This window comes from Apium graveolens, chromosome 3 (assembly GCF_009905375.1).
Source record: "Apium graveolens cultivar Ventura chromosome 3, ASM990537v1, whole genome shotgun sequence".
NCBI lineage: Eukaryota > Viridiplantae > Streptophyta > Magnoliopsida > Apiales > Apiaceae > Apium > Apium graveolens.
In genome coordinates this window covers 241,593,887-241,609,595 of record NC_133649.1, presented here as the reverse complement: position 1 = coordinate 241,609,595, position 15,709 = coordinate 241,593,887, and positions in this window count along the sequence as shown.

The following is a 15,709-nucleotide window of genomic DNA, read 5'->3' as shown; positions in this document are numbered from 1 at the left end:
TAACTGCATCTTATTTTCTCTAACTTGTTCAGTGCCATCACAAATTATTTGAATGGTGTCCCAAACCTCCTTGGTTGTCTTGCTATTGATGATGTTGTCAAACATGTCACCATCAACTCCATTGAACAGAATATTCATGGCCTTCTTGTCTTTCCTGACTTGTTCAATATCAGGATCTGACCATTCATGCCTTGTCTTGGGAACTGATGGCTCATTTCCAGTTGCAGCTCGCATTGGTACATGAGGACCTCTCTTTATGCAATCCACATAGGCCTCATCTTGAGAAAGTAAATGAAGATGCATCTTTACCTTCCAGTGATGGTAATTATCTTTGTCCAGAAAAGGAATCTTGACTCTAACATCCTTCTTATTCATCTTGCTATTTATTGTGATCTTTAAATTCTTTTTGATTTAAGAGCTTGCTCTGATACCGATTGTTATTCCCTAATAATGCAACAAGAATTACAGAAGGGGGGTTGAATGGAATTCTTGAAACTTTTTCTGAATTATAAAATGTTCTAACTCAAAATATATATGTGAGTGTTTTGATTTGCAAAGTGTGGAATAACAAGTTAAAATGAATCAAAACATAAAGTAATAAAAACATAAGTCTTTAAAACTTTTTGGTGGATTTGAATGTATCCACCATATATATATATATATATATGAGAAAAGTTCTATGGAGACCACTTTTTTATCGGAGACCTTGGAGACTACATATGTTCTGCAATTAAAACACTATAAAATATATTATTTTGTGAAGTATGTTCTACGAGTATCACTAATTCATTAAAATTATTGAAGATCATTTAAGTTAATAAGTAGAATGTGTATGTTCTGCAAGCTGAACAAATGTTCTGCAAACTTAATATGTTTTGCAGAATAAAGTATTTTTGTAATGTTTTACATGCAGTACAGATATGATATTCAAGATTTTAAATAAAATAAAGATCTTTGTAGAGCAAGATTCACAAATAATATGTTTTGCAATGTTTTTATACAATATTTAACTTGCAGAACACAAGTGGTCTCCAAGGTCTCCAAAAAAAATGGTCTCCATAGAACTTAACCCATATATATATATATATATATATATATATTGAGAGAACCATGTGAAGCTTGAATAGCTCACAGCTGCTTACAAGTATGAACAACTAAACTTACAGAGAAATGCTACAGGATACAGCTTATAATTGTTTCTCTGAGAAAATACTTGCTTAGTCTTGTTGTTGTTCTACTTGCTAATCTTGGTTTATATATATCGCCAAGATTACACAGTAATAAGATAAGATAATAAGAAAAAACCTAACAAGTCTAATACTATTGTGACGCCCTCCAAACCCGGGGTCTAGATTTGGAGGTCACTCGCCAATAAACCAAAATAAAATAATCACAGCGGAATAATATAATAAATATGACCCCTTTACCTACACTGGATCGATCACAGGTTATAGTATGGAATAGGCACTAATACAAATCAAATGTTATTACAAACCATAGTCTAATTAGTTTTACAACTTATTCAAATTTTATTACAAACCTCTAGACTAATTAAGCGTCCCAAACTGTCTACCTGGAAACACACCAACTATTTACAAGCACATAACCTCTGGTCAGACCTGGAACTTAAGCTTGCCCTGGCCTAGCTGAAAGAATCAAGATAAGAAACAAGTATGAGCGAAAGAAATGCTCACCAAGTAGTAAATAGCTTATGATTTTAGACAACAACAATAATATATCTGATGAACAAAACCAAACCACAATACCTGAACAGTATCAAAACTGACATATATCTGATAAGTGAACAACAATTACAATATATTTTGTTTTGGGATTGGAATCCTCGAACGACGGTGTGTTGCCGCCGGTGATCAGCCGCGGAGCAACACCGGTATGCCGAAGCATATCCAACTAAACAAAGGTACCCAAGGCACATATCGGCCTAGCAAGGTGTTATATCCCGTATAACACATAGCTCACACTGGACCGCCGCCACGGCCTCTTACGCAACCATCCAACCCATAAGAAAAAAACAATTTTCCGTTAAAGGAGTCGAATCAAATGACATCCTTAACCACATAACTCCCCATTTCTCATGGTCCGGAGTTTTCTCAACAATCAATGGCGAAATAACCAGAACAATTAGTTATTCGCTAATTTTAATTCAAAGCGTCACTACATAGAGTAATTTATAGCGAAACATAAAACGTTTAACTATTCTGAACTTAGAATAGTATAGATATTGAAAGAATAAAGTTCAGAGTCAATATCAATTGAATGATAAATAAAGATATAGGTACTTGCATAATATAATTCGAAATGAACATCACTTGAACGATAAGTGAAGTTAGGGGTACTTGCCTGGTATGCTCGACAACTTCTTACTATAACTCTGCTTATAACTGCTGGCTACTATCTCCGTCTAACACTTGACTGCGCTCCTTGCTACTCGATTCTATAAACAAAAGGACTATCTTAATTGACAAAAACAAACTCAATCGACGTAACTATACGTCTTGACATCTACCCGACCGTTTATAACTAAACATGGCATTTTAAACTGTAAACAGATAGCATGCATACCACGTAACACATAATCATGGCATTCGTATAACACGTAATCACATATTTCATGTAACACATACGTCAGATCATTAAAAAACATGCCTCAGTGCGTTCAGAATGAAAATCAGTTCAATATTAACATTTATCGATCAAATACCGACTCAAACTAATACACAAATCAAATGACATTGCAATACATTAGAAATTAGGTCTCAAAAGTATTTTTATTGGAAGCGCAACATTTTTCTGAGTCTGTACGCGTTCGTTTCATATTAAACGGATGAACGGTTTGTTTATAAAATATCTTGTCCCAACAACACGTGATTAGGTTTTGTAAAATTACATAACCTCGTTCGACGTCTCCGATAATTATAGGTTATGTTCCCGTATTTTCGGAATTAATTTCCCGAAAATCGGGCAGCGTCTTCTTTGTTTATCGGCCTACCCGTCGAACATCCCGACGTCAAACAATCACAACACAATCAATCGAAATCCCAAAATCCAACCACCAACTTCAGTCCATAACGTCAACTCGCAAATTCACCAATTCCAATTAAATACTATTAATAATCGCTATCATCCGTATTTTTATGTTTTAATCCGTATTTTATGTTTTAAAATCGTAATTTATAATTTAACCTATATTTTGTATTTTTAAATCGTAGGACTCAGATTACATCATCATAGTCCACCGTCGGCTCGCCGCAGCTCATCGCCGACGGCGGTAGAATTCGCCGGTGCCTGATTTATTCGGGTTTCCACACGAATTCCGCCGATAATTAATAGAAAATTCCCCGATCGAAAATAAGTTTTAATTCATTAAAACACTAAAATAATTTTTCTTTTCTGCAAACCAAAAGTTCCCGATTTACAATCGGAAAATTGAGGAATTAAGTCGAAATTACAGGTCGGGGAAAACAGGTCGGAAAAATGACTTTACCAGAGAACACAGGAGACTCAAGGATACGCACACACGCGAACACATAACACACACACAGAAACGCATAGTAGAACACACGCCACCACAGCCACCTCGTCGGAAAGTGAGGGACGACAACGATCGGAAAAAAAAGAAAGACAGGCGGCACCAACAACAGTTCACACCATCAAATCCTGTATATGCAAGAACTCACACAGATAAACACACGCACACATACATTCCACTCATACTCGCGCGTATAACACACACATATCGGAAGAACAAGAAACAGATGTGGCTAGTTACCGGAAAAAAATAGCAACGGCGATAATCCACTATGGGAACAGGAAGGAAACGGGGGAGAGGGAGAGGAAAGAAGAGGGATGGAGACGAGAGAGTGAGACACAGAGAGATTGAGAGGAGACAAAGAGTACAGGGAATTAGATTGAAAGAATAAGGGGAAGAAAATTGATTTAGCAGAAGATAAGGGTAACTAGGTTTATCCGATTGAGTCCGAATTATCCGAATTATATATCGAAATTGACAATATAATAAGCAATTAATGGGTAGAAAAATAACCCTGAAATTTATATATAAAAAAATTTTAAATATCCCGGAGGAAATAAAAACACAATCTCATAATTTTAAAATAATTTCTAAAACACAATTGATACCCGCCTTTATCAATTAAACGAATTGACGCGCGGGTGATATTAATCCCAAAATTTCTAAAATAATTTTAAAATTCTCGAAATATTCCAAACATAAATAAATATGAGTTTCATAATTTTTTTAAGAATTCTGGAATTAAATACGGATTTTACAAATAAATGAAATCATAAAAATCATTTAAAAATTAAATAATCACTGAAATATTGATTTCTAAATTTTATAAACTGCTAAAATAATAAATAAAATTATGAAGTAATAAAAATGATTTTAGAGATAAGCAAATATTTATGAAAGTAATTCTTTAACAAAATCACTTTTAATTATAAAAACAAAATAACACAACTAATTACACAAATGATACTCGAACACCAATAATCTCACCTAATTAATAAAGATATTAACAAAAGTAATATCCAACTAACAGAACCCATACACATAGTTTATTTTGTAATTACTGGGAAAATAATTAATAAATCCATAAAGCATTATAAAATCATACACCGGTCCAAAAATTACCAGAAAATCCCGAAAATACATAAAATGCATTCAAACGCACATAAAATCAAATAAAATAGATATCTTAATAAAGACGCTGATAAATACGTGTCCCGATTGCAGATGGATTCATATAATTACAGTTTAAGCATATTTTAATCAATCAAAAAAAATTCTCTGGCCCACACAGAAACACACATAACAGTTATAACATCTCATATCATAGCAACAATTACTTTAAATTTATAAAACACACAATATTTATTTATTTAACATATAATATTCACATAATTTTCCCGGATATTACAACTATGCTGCTTCATTACTCTATTCCAGCATCTTTGAATATCTTCATAATAGCATGGACATGGCAATGCTTCTTTGTTCTTAAAAATCCAGTTGAATAGGCTGCCACATTCCTTTTGGATACCCTCGACGCATGTGACTGTGTTGTCACTGTCAACGGATGTTTGAATTGATCATCCGTTGGGTACATGATTATCATCCGTCGAGTAGCTTTGTTGATCATCCGTTAGGTAGCTATTTGGCACTTGACTTCATTTTATTTATGCAGAATTATAAGATATCTTATATTTATAATTAATCAACCTATTTTGCATATCTAATTAAAGTCAACATGACTTATATGCTACTACAAAATCTATATAAAGGTGTTTGCAGAAATGTGCTACATGACTTATTGTTACATAAGCTACTCACTCGATGGATGTCAAATCATCATCCGTCAGGACTATATTGAGTCATCTATCGGGACTATATTTGATCATCCGTCGAGTGCTACATTTTTCACTAAGTTAAATCTACTAAGGTGTTTTGTTATTGAAATCATCAAGTTCACAACATATTCCCAACATTTGTAAGTAAAGAACTCAGCTTCTATCTTGAGAGAGTACAAGAAAATCTAGATATGTTTGTTACACTATAAAACAAAGGACCAGTGTTTACTTTATAGATTATTAAACACGGGTTTACACAGCATGCAATAAGATATACTAAACCCTACTTTAAGTTATCTCTAAAACTTTCCATTTCTGGCTTAGTGAATCCTTATAAATCTTGTAGGTCTGTGACGTTTCTTTGTTAGTTAATCTTGGCCCTTGATCTTGCACTTTTTAAGCTGCTTTTGTACACTTTTCAATCTAAATAATTCGATCATTTGTTGATTGATAATCTTGAATCTTTAACTTGTCTGCATTCTGTACTTGAGATTAATATCGAGATCTCCAGTTTGTTGTATAGAGAACTGACATCTCGATAAGTATAATGGCTTATTGAGATCTCTGAGTTCTCTATAAGTGTTTTGACTTGTCGAGGTCTCTGAGTTCTCTATAAGTGAATTTGGCTTGTCGAGGTCTATGAGTTCTCTATAAATGTCTTTTACATGTCGAGATCTCTAAGTTCCCTATAAGTGAACTTGGCTTGTCGAGGTTTCTAAATCTCTGCATGTAGAAATGACTTGTCTATATCTCTGAGATCTCTATATATACTTTGACTTGTCGATATCTCTGAGATCTCTAGTGAGAAATTGACTTGTCGATATCTCCAATATTCATATCTTCATTTTGACTTGTCGATATCTCTAAGTTCTCTATATGCAGAAATGACTTGTCGATATCTCCAATCTTCCCATCTTCATTTGACTTGTTGATATCTCTGAGATTTCTCTATAAGCCATTTTGGACTTCTTGATAAGTCATTGTGGAGTTCTCGGATGACTTCTCTATATGACTTGATTTGTGACTTGTAGATATCTTGACTTAGAACATCTTTCCTAAAATAGATTTATTCAACTCCTAGCTTCTTCACCTTTTCTCTGAGGCATGATCTTGTTGATCTTCTTCCAGAGTTTGTTCTTAGACTTTAGACTGTTCACAGGAAAATACTCCAGTTTAATCTTTAACATTTTTATTGACTCAAGTAATGTAATACAAAATACGGATTTAGACTATCATACAACTAAATCTTAGGGTTGTTAATGTGACTTGGTCTTGTTATAGTACATGCATGTCTTGCACAACATAGACTTTAAATCAATATGATACGTGGCTAATTAATAACCAAGTAAAATAATTGTTCGAATCTAAAATGTTGCTTGTAGTGGAGTTACTTGCGTCCAGAGGGGTTTTGGCACTTAGAATATTTAATCAAGCTTTTACTTGCGCCTTCAAGGGATACCAAGTAGTGCACTTGCTCCAAGAGATGATTTTGCCTTAAACATTGGAGCTAGCAAAGTCCACTTGTTCCAAGAGGGGATTTTGCCTAAAAATCTGGAGCTAGCAAAGTCCACTTATTCCAAGAGGGGAAAAGGAGCTTTCGTACTTAGTTTTTCAAGCTCACTAGTGCCTCCCAGGGTTCCATGGAGCTCCACTTGCACCTACTATGGTGTAGAGGGAAATTTTACTTAGTTTTTAAGGGTAATACCTCCACTTGCGCCTATAGTGAGTTATGAGCACTTTTAAGTTATTTTCTTTTCTCATTTCTTCTCACTTGCTCCTACTAGGTCAAAACCACTATGGTACTTAGTTTTTGATCCATACTTTAAGGTTCTTGCTCCTGCTAAGTAATATAGTGGCCGTGGTGACTCCTATTACAAGGTAGTGATCACTTTGACTTAGTTTTTATAGCGCAGTTTAACCCTTTAATTGTCCTGTCCTCGCGTCTTCTCTCTGAGTCTTCGGATAAACCATATAACCTTCATATTTGATACAAATCCTCACTTAATAATTCTTTCAATAATAATACTCAGATTCCTCTCACGAACCGCTGACGCCTAGTGCAACTGGTCTGATTCACAAACGTATTATAGCTTTGATTACATTGTTAAACTTGCAACAACTTTATCGCTTCGAACACTAATTGTCAATGAATAAATGTACTTTCAGTGAAATCTTTTCTGGTACTCAGACAACATCTTCATTATTACTACAATCTTGAATACTTCATTCACTGTTCTTCACTGAGACTTGAACATATAAATGAACTCCTTTTAGTGAGTATAACTTCAAGACTGCAGTTGGCTTCCTTAACCTTTATCTTTACCATGTCTTCAATTCTTAAAATTCATATGCTTCAAATAGTGACTATCTTCAATCAATGCTAATACAGTGAAATCTTCTAGTGGAACTTTTACACTAAATCTTCAACACTTCTGAAACCCTGAAAGTCATTAACCTCTATTCTTCATTGAGGCATGAACATGTTAATGAATAACTTTCAGTGACCTATAAATAGACTTTCAAACTTTTTCTAATGTTTTGAGTCTTTGTGTTTACCTTGTCTTGATTTCTTCTTGATTTCTTATATAGACGTGGTATTATTTACCTATCATGTTCTAGTGTTGAGTTATCATGTGTAGTGTTCATATGACTTCGAAATCTCACAAACACTGTTACGAATATGTTGTGTACTTGATGATAACTTAAACAAAACACTTAGTAGATTTTAGTTAAGTAATTTTGTAGCTTTCAATGGATGATCATTTTCAACATCTGTTGAGGAGTAGCTTATGCAACAATAAGACTAGTAGCACATTCCTGCATACTTGGATAGCTTAGTGAACTAAATGTTGTAGATTGTCCAAGTTATTTTAACTACTCGATTGATATGCAAGATAGGATGGTTAATTATAAATATTAGATGCCTTGTTGTTGTGGATATGTTGTGAACTTGATGATTTCATTAAGAAAACACCTTGGTAGATTTTACTTAGTGAAAAATGTAGCACTCGACGGATAAGGATTATAGTCCCGACGGATGACTCAATATAGTCCCGACGGATGATGATTTATTATCCATCGAGTGAGTAACTTGTGTAACAATAAGTCTGTAGCACATTTCTACATACACATTATTTAGATTCTGTAGCAGTACTCAAGTCATGTTGACTTTAATTAGATATGCAGAATAGGTTGATTAATTGTACATAGATGATGTCTAGTAATTCTGTGTAAATGAAATGAAGTCAAGTGCCAGATTGTTAACCGGCGGATAAACAACAATGCCACTCAACGGATGATCAACTAGGCAACCCGACTGATGATCATGAACCCGACGGATAAAGAATTCAAGCATCTGTTGACAGTGATAACACAGTCACATGCGTCGAGTGTATGCAAATGGAATGTGGAAGCCTATTCAACTGGGTTTTAGATAACAAAGAAGCATTGCCATTTCCATGCTATTATGAAGATATTCAAAGATGCTGGAATAGAGTAATGAAGCAGCATAGTATTAGACTTGATAGGTTTTGTTTTATTATCTTGTCTTATTACTTTGTAATCTTGGTGATATATAAACCAAGAAGTCGCAAATAGAACAACAAGCAACTGAACAAGATTATCATTCTCAGAGAAACATTTGTAAGTTGTATTCTTAGCATTTCTCTGCAAACTTAGTTGTTCATATTTGTAAGCAGCTGTGAGCTAATTGCTACAAAGAGTTCTCTTGATAAAATATATATCTCTGGTGGATACATTCAAATCCCCCAGAAAGTTTTTAAAGACTTGTTTTTTTAATTACTTGTGTATTGTTTCATTCCAAGTGATTATTCCATAGTTTGTAAATCAATTCACACAGTTATATATTATTAAGATAAAACATTTTATATCTTTGTGAAAATGTTTCAAGAATTCCATTCAACCCCCCTTCTGTAATTCTTGTTGCATTGTTAGGGACTAACAATTGGTATCAGAGCAAGCTCTTAATAAACAAAGAGTTTAAATATCATAACTAAACAGTAAGATGAACAAGAAGGATGTTGGAGTCAAGATTCCTTTTCTGGATAAAGATAGTTACCATAATTGGAAGGTAAAGATGCATCTTCATTTACTTTCTCAAGATGAGGCCTATATAGATTGCATAGAAAGAGGTCCTCATGTGCCAATGAGAGCTGCAACTGGAAATGAGCCATCTATCCCCAAGCCAAGGCATGAATGGTCTGATCCTGATATTGAACAAGTCAGGAAAGATAAGAAGGCCATGAATATCCTGTTCAATGGAGTTGATGGTGATATGTTTGACAACATCATCAATTGCAAAACTGCCAAGGATGTTTGGGATACAATACAGATTATCTGTGATGGCACTGAACAAGTCATGGAAAATAAGATGCAGCTACTCATTCAGCAATATGAGCATTGTCATAGTGAAGAAAGTGAGTCTCTCACTAAAATCTTTAGTAGGTTTCAAAAATTACTAAATGCTCTGAAGTTGCATGGAAGGGTCTATCAGACAAAAGACTTCAATCTTAAGTTCCTTAGATCTCTTCCAAAGAAATGGAAACCTATGATAGTCTCATTGAGAAACTCTCAAGATTACAAGGAGTTTACTTTGGAGAGACTGTATGGAATCCTGAAAACTTATGAGCTTGAAATAGAGCAAGATGAGAGGATGGAGAGAGGAAAGAAGAAATGAGGATACATTACACTAGTTGCTGAGTTAGAGAAAGAGAAGGAGATGAAGATGAAAGCTGTTGAATCAACTTCAAAGGTCTGTGAAAATAAGGGCAAGGGGCTGATAGCAGAAAATGAAGATTCTTTGAGCCAAGATGACATGGAAGATATTGATGAACATCTAGCATTTCTTTCCAGAAGATTTGCCAAGCTCAAGTTCAAGAAGAACTTTGGAGCAGCTAAGCCAAATAGAAACATGGTGGATAAATCAAAATTCAAGTGTTTCAAATGTGGCTTGGCAGGGCTTTTTTCCAGTGAGTGTAGAAAGTCATATTCCAACAAAAAGAAGTTTGAGCCTGTGGATTATAAACAGAAATACTTTGAGTTGCTCAAACAAAAGGAAAGGGCTTTCATTACACAAGAACATGACTGGGCAGTAGATGGTCTGGATGAGGATGAGGATGTCAGCTATGTCAATCTAGCCCTAATGGCCAAGTCTGATGAGACAGAGACAAGTTCTTCAAGTAATCAGGTAATCACCACTAACCTTGCACATTTATCTAAAGCTGAGTGTAATGATGCAATAAATGACATGTCTACAGAATTATATCATTTGCTTGTTACACTTAAGTCTCTTACTAAGGAAAATGCTAAAATCAAAGAAAATAATTTTTTTAAGTGAGAGGAATAATGTGCTAGAGTCTCAATTCATTGAATTTGAAAAATTAAGAATTGAGTGTAAAATTGCTAAGGATGAATGAACTGAGTCCTTGAAGAAAGAAGAGATCTTGAAGAAGCAGCTTGAATGAGAACATGAGGTGATTAAGGCATGGAAAACATCTAGAGATGTTCATGCTCAAATCACCAAAGTTCAAGGTATTGAGTCCTTTTGTGATGCAGCCTGGAAGAAGAATAAGGAGAAGCTGGAATCCAATTTGGTTAAGGATTGCTAACAGATGTAGACTCGACGGATGATGAGGGTCATCCGTCGGATAACAAAAAGGGTTATCCGTCGAGTGATATAAATCCTCATCTGTCGACTGCGAGCAAGCCTGTCAGTAAAGCCAAACTTGTCAAGTTAAATGAGAAATATGGATCAGTTTCCAAGAACTTTGTTCGAGGAGAATCCAGTCAAGTGAAGAAGGAGAGAAAGGCTAATGTTGGTCATATGACTGTCAAGCAATTGAGTGACAGACTGGAAAAGATTGAGATTAAAACATAGGCTAAAAAGAAAAATAATAGAAATGGTAAAGTAGGGATTAAAAAACACAATAACTACACACCTGATAAATATGCTCCTAGAAAAATCTGTGTCAAGTGTGGTAATGTAAATCATTTGTCTGTTAATTGCAAATCTGCCATGCCTACTCCCATATATGTGCCACCTCACTTTCCCAACATGAATGCCATGTCTTCTATGCCTATGAATGCTATGTCTACACAGAATATGAATGCACAGTTTGCTAATATGCCATTTGCACCTAATCCTTATTATACTGCATTTAGTATGCCACAAATGCCATTTAGCATGCCTTACTGAAATAACATGTTCACTAGTAGCATGCCATTCCCTGTTAATCAAAATATGCATGATAATTCTGTTGCAATGAATGGTTTCAAAGGTCCAACTCAAATGACTAAGGATGAATCTGATATCCCGAAGGCAAATGAGATAAAGCCTAAGAAACAGAAAAAGAAAGCTAACAAGGCAGGACCCAAGGAAACTTGGATACCAAAATCAACTTGATTTGATTTTGATGTGTGCAGGGAAACAGAAAGAATCTATGGTACTTGGATAGTGGTTGTTCAAGACACATGACCGGTGATTCTACCCTGCTCACAGAGTTGAAGGAGAGAGTTTGCCCAAGTATTACTTTTGGAGATGACAGCAAGGGTTATACTGTGGGATATGGCTTGATTTCAAAAGACAATGTCATCATTGAAGAGGTTGCCTTAGTGGATGGTCTCAAGCACAATTTGTTGAGTATCATCCAGCTTTGTGATAAAGGCAATTCAGTAAACTTCAACTCAGAAGCCTGTGTTGTGACTAACAAGAGGAGCAACAAAGTGGTTCTCACTGGTGTGAGAAAAGGAAATGTGTACCTAGCTGACTTCAACTCATCAAATACAGAATCTGTTACTTCTCTTCTCAACAAAGCAAGTCAGGATGAAAGTTGGTTATGGCACAAGAAGCTATCCCATCTAAACTTCAAGACCATGAATGAACTAGTAAAGAAAGAACTGGTTAGAGGCATTCCTCAAGTGGAGTTTTCTAAAGATGGACTGTGTGATGCTTTCCAGAAGGGAAAGTAAATTAAATCATCATTCAGAAAGAAGCTTGATTTAACAATTGAAGAACCTTTGCAACTGCTACACATGGATTTATTTGGACCAGTCAATGTGTTGTCCATCTCAAGGAAAAGATTTTGCCTAGTAATTGTAGATGATTTTTCAAAGTTCTCTTGGACATACTTCCTAAAGACTACATATGAACCTAATAAAATCATCATCAATCACATAAGGCAAGTCAATAATCATCCTGATTTCAAAGTTAGAAGAATCAGGAGTGACAATGGAACTGAGTTCAAGAATTCTGTCATGAGAGTATTTTATGAAGAATATGGGATTTTGCATGAATTTTCAGCAGCAAGAACTCCAAAACAAAATGGAGTGGTAGAAAGGAAGAATAGATCACTTATTGAAGTTTCCAGGACAATGCTTAGAGAATCTAAATTACCAACATATTTCTGGGCTGAAGCTGTAAATACTGCATGCTACACTCAGAATATTTCTCTGATTAATCAAGAAAAATGCATGACTCCCTATCAATTATTCAAGAACAAGAAGCCAACTCTAAATTTTCTTCATGTCTTTGGCTCCAAATGCTACATCTTGAGAAATCAAACTGATCAGAATGGGAAGTTTGATGCTAAAGCAGATGAAGAAATTTTTGTTGGATATGCTGTTGGTAAGATATATAGAGTCTACAATCTAAGAACCAACATTGTTGTGGAATCAATACATGTTGTGTTTGATGATAAAAAGATTGAAGGACTGCAAGATGAAGATTACCATGAGAGCCTCAAATTTTACAATGTGGAGATGATTAGTGATGATAGTGATGATGAAAGTGATCAAGAAACAGTATCAAAGGATAATGCAGAAAAATCCACTACCAATGAAGCATAAAATTCAACATCTGTTGAGTTGCATAATGTTTCATCCGTCGGGAGACAATCTGCTTTATCCGTCGGGAGACAACCAGCCTCATCCGTTGGTACTCAAATTTCACCATCCGTCGGGTCTTCAATAAAAGCTGGAAGTCAGAATAGATCACTTACAGAAAGTTCCCCTTTCTCAAATCAAAGATCCATTAACTCAGAGGGAGTTTATAACAATCAAAACTCAATCACATATCAAGACAACAATGAGGCCTCTTCATCTAGAGCTAATCTACCTCAACAAAGGAAATGGACAAAGGATCACCCCTTTGAGCTTATGATTGGTGATGTATCTTCTAGAGTTCAAACAAGGAGAGCAACTCAAGAAGAATGTCTATACAGCAGCTTTCTTTCTAAGAAAGAATCTAAGAAGGTAGAAGAAGCTTTGTTGGATCCTGATTGGATTTTAGTTATGAGGGAGGAGCTAAACCAATTTGAGAGGAATAAAGTATGGAAGCTGGTGCCTAAGCCTAAAGGAAAGAATCCAATAGACACCAAATGGGTATTCAGAAACAAGATGGATGAAAATGGTATAGTAGTCAGGAACAAAGCTAGATTGGTTGTTAAGGGCTATTGTCAACAAGAAAGAATAGATTTTGATGAAACATTTGCTCCTGTTGCAAGACTTGAAGCCATCAGAATCTTTTTAGCCTATGCATCCCATGTCAATTTCAAAATCTATCAAATGGATGTCAAAAGTGCCTTTCTGAATGGAGATTTGGAGAAGGAAGTCTACGTCAGTCAGCCTCCTGGTTTTGAAGATCCAAACTTTCCAGAAAATATTTACTATCTTTTGAAAGCACTTTATGGACTGAAGCAAGCACCTAGAGCTTGGTATGACACTTTGTCAAAGTTTCTTTTAGAGAATCATTTCACTAGAGGTACTGTAGACAAAACTTTTTTCTTTAGAAATTTTAATGGCTCTAGTTTACTTGTTCAAATTTATGTAGATGACATTATTTTTGGCTCTACAGTTGAAAAACATTGCAAAAAGTTTGCCAAATTGATGCAAAGTAAGTATGAAATGAGTATGATGGGAGAACTAACTTACTTTCTTGGTTTGCAAGTTAAGCAAGTTAGTGATGGAATATTCATTAGTCAAACTAAATACATTTATGATCTTTTAAAGAAGTTTGATCTAATGGATTGCACATCTGCAAAAACTCCCATGGCCACTGCAACTAAGCTTGAGTTAAACACTACTGAAAAGTTTGTGGATATTTCAAGTTATAGGGGCATGGTTGGCTCACTTCTGTACTTAACATCTAGTAGGCCAGATATAATGTTTGCTACATGTTTGTGTGCTAGATTTCAGGCTGATCCTAGAGAATCTCACTTAATAGCTATTAATAGAATTTTCAGATATCTCAAGGGAACACCAAAACTTGGCATTTGGTACCCTAGAGATTCTGGTTTTGATCTAACTGGTTATTCAGATGCAGATTATGCAGGTTGTAGAATTGATAGAAAAAATACAACAGGAACCTGTCAATTTCTAGGAAACAAGCTTGTGTCCTGGTTCAGTGAAAGCAAAATTCAGTTTCTACTTCTACAGCTGAAGTTGAATATATTGTTGCTGGCAGTTGCTGTGCACAGATTTTGTGGATGAAGAACCAATTGCTAGACTATGGTCTGCAAGTGGAAAGAATTCCCATTTTCTGTGATTATACAAGTGCAATTGCCATCACTGAAAATCCAGTACAGCATTCAAGGACAAAGCACATAGACATCAAGTACCACTTCATAAGGGAACATGTAATGAATGGTAATGTGGAACTACATTTTGTTTCAGGTGAAAAGCAGCTTGCAGATATATTTACCAAGCCACTGGATGAATCCACCTTTTCAAGGTTGGTAAGTGAGTTAGGTATGCTAAATTACTCTTAAATCTTTTCAGATAATTTGCCAGTTGTAATGCAGCCAGAAATCTAATTGATTTTTCAGTCATAGATGAAATTTTGGCTAAGTCAAAATTTACATCTCGACGGATGATCACTATTCATCGAGTTTGATCATCCGTCGATATGCATTTTATTAATAAAATCAATTACTTTTCTGGAATATTTTATGACTCGACGGATAACTGATTTATCCTCATCCGTCGAATTGTCTGAATCTTAGCCGTTAATTCTCTGAACATTATCCATCGAGTATACTTACAGTTTATAAGTATAACACGACGGGTAATTGAAGGAATTTTTACAGTTTATTTTTTAAACGGCTATTTTGGGCAATTTTTATTGGTTACTTTATTTTACTTTATTATTTCTGACAGTTATTTTTGAGATAGTATAAAAGCATAATTCATTTTCATTACTTTTCTTTTATCATTCTCAAATCATCTGCTCTAAATTCTCTCTTTCTCTAAAGCAACTATCATCTCTATCTCTGCAATTTCCACTCTCTAACAATGGCACCAGTAGTCA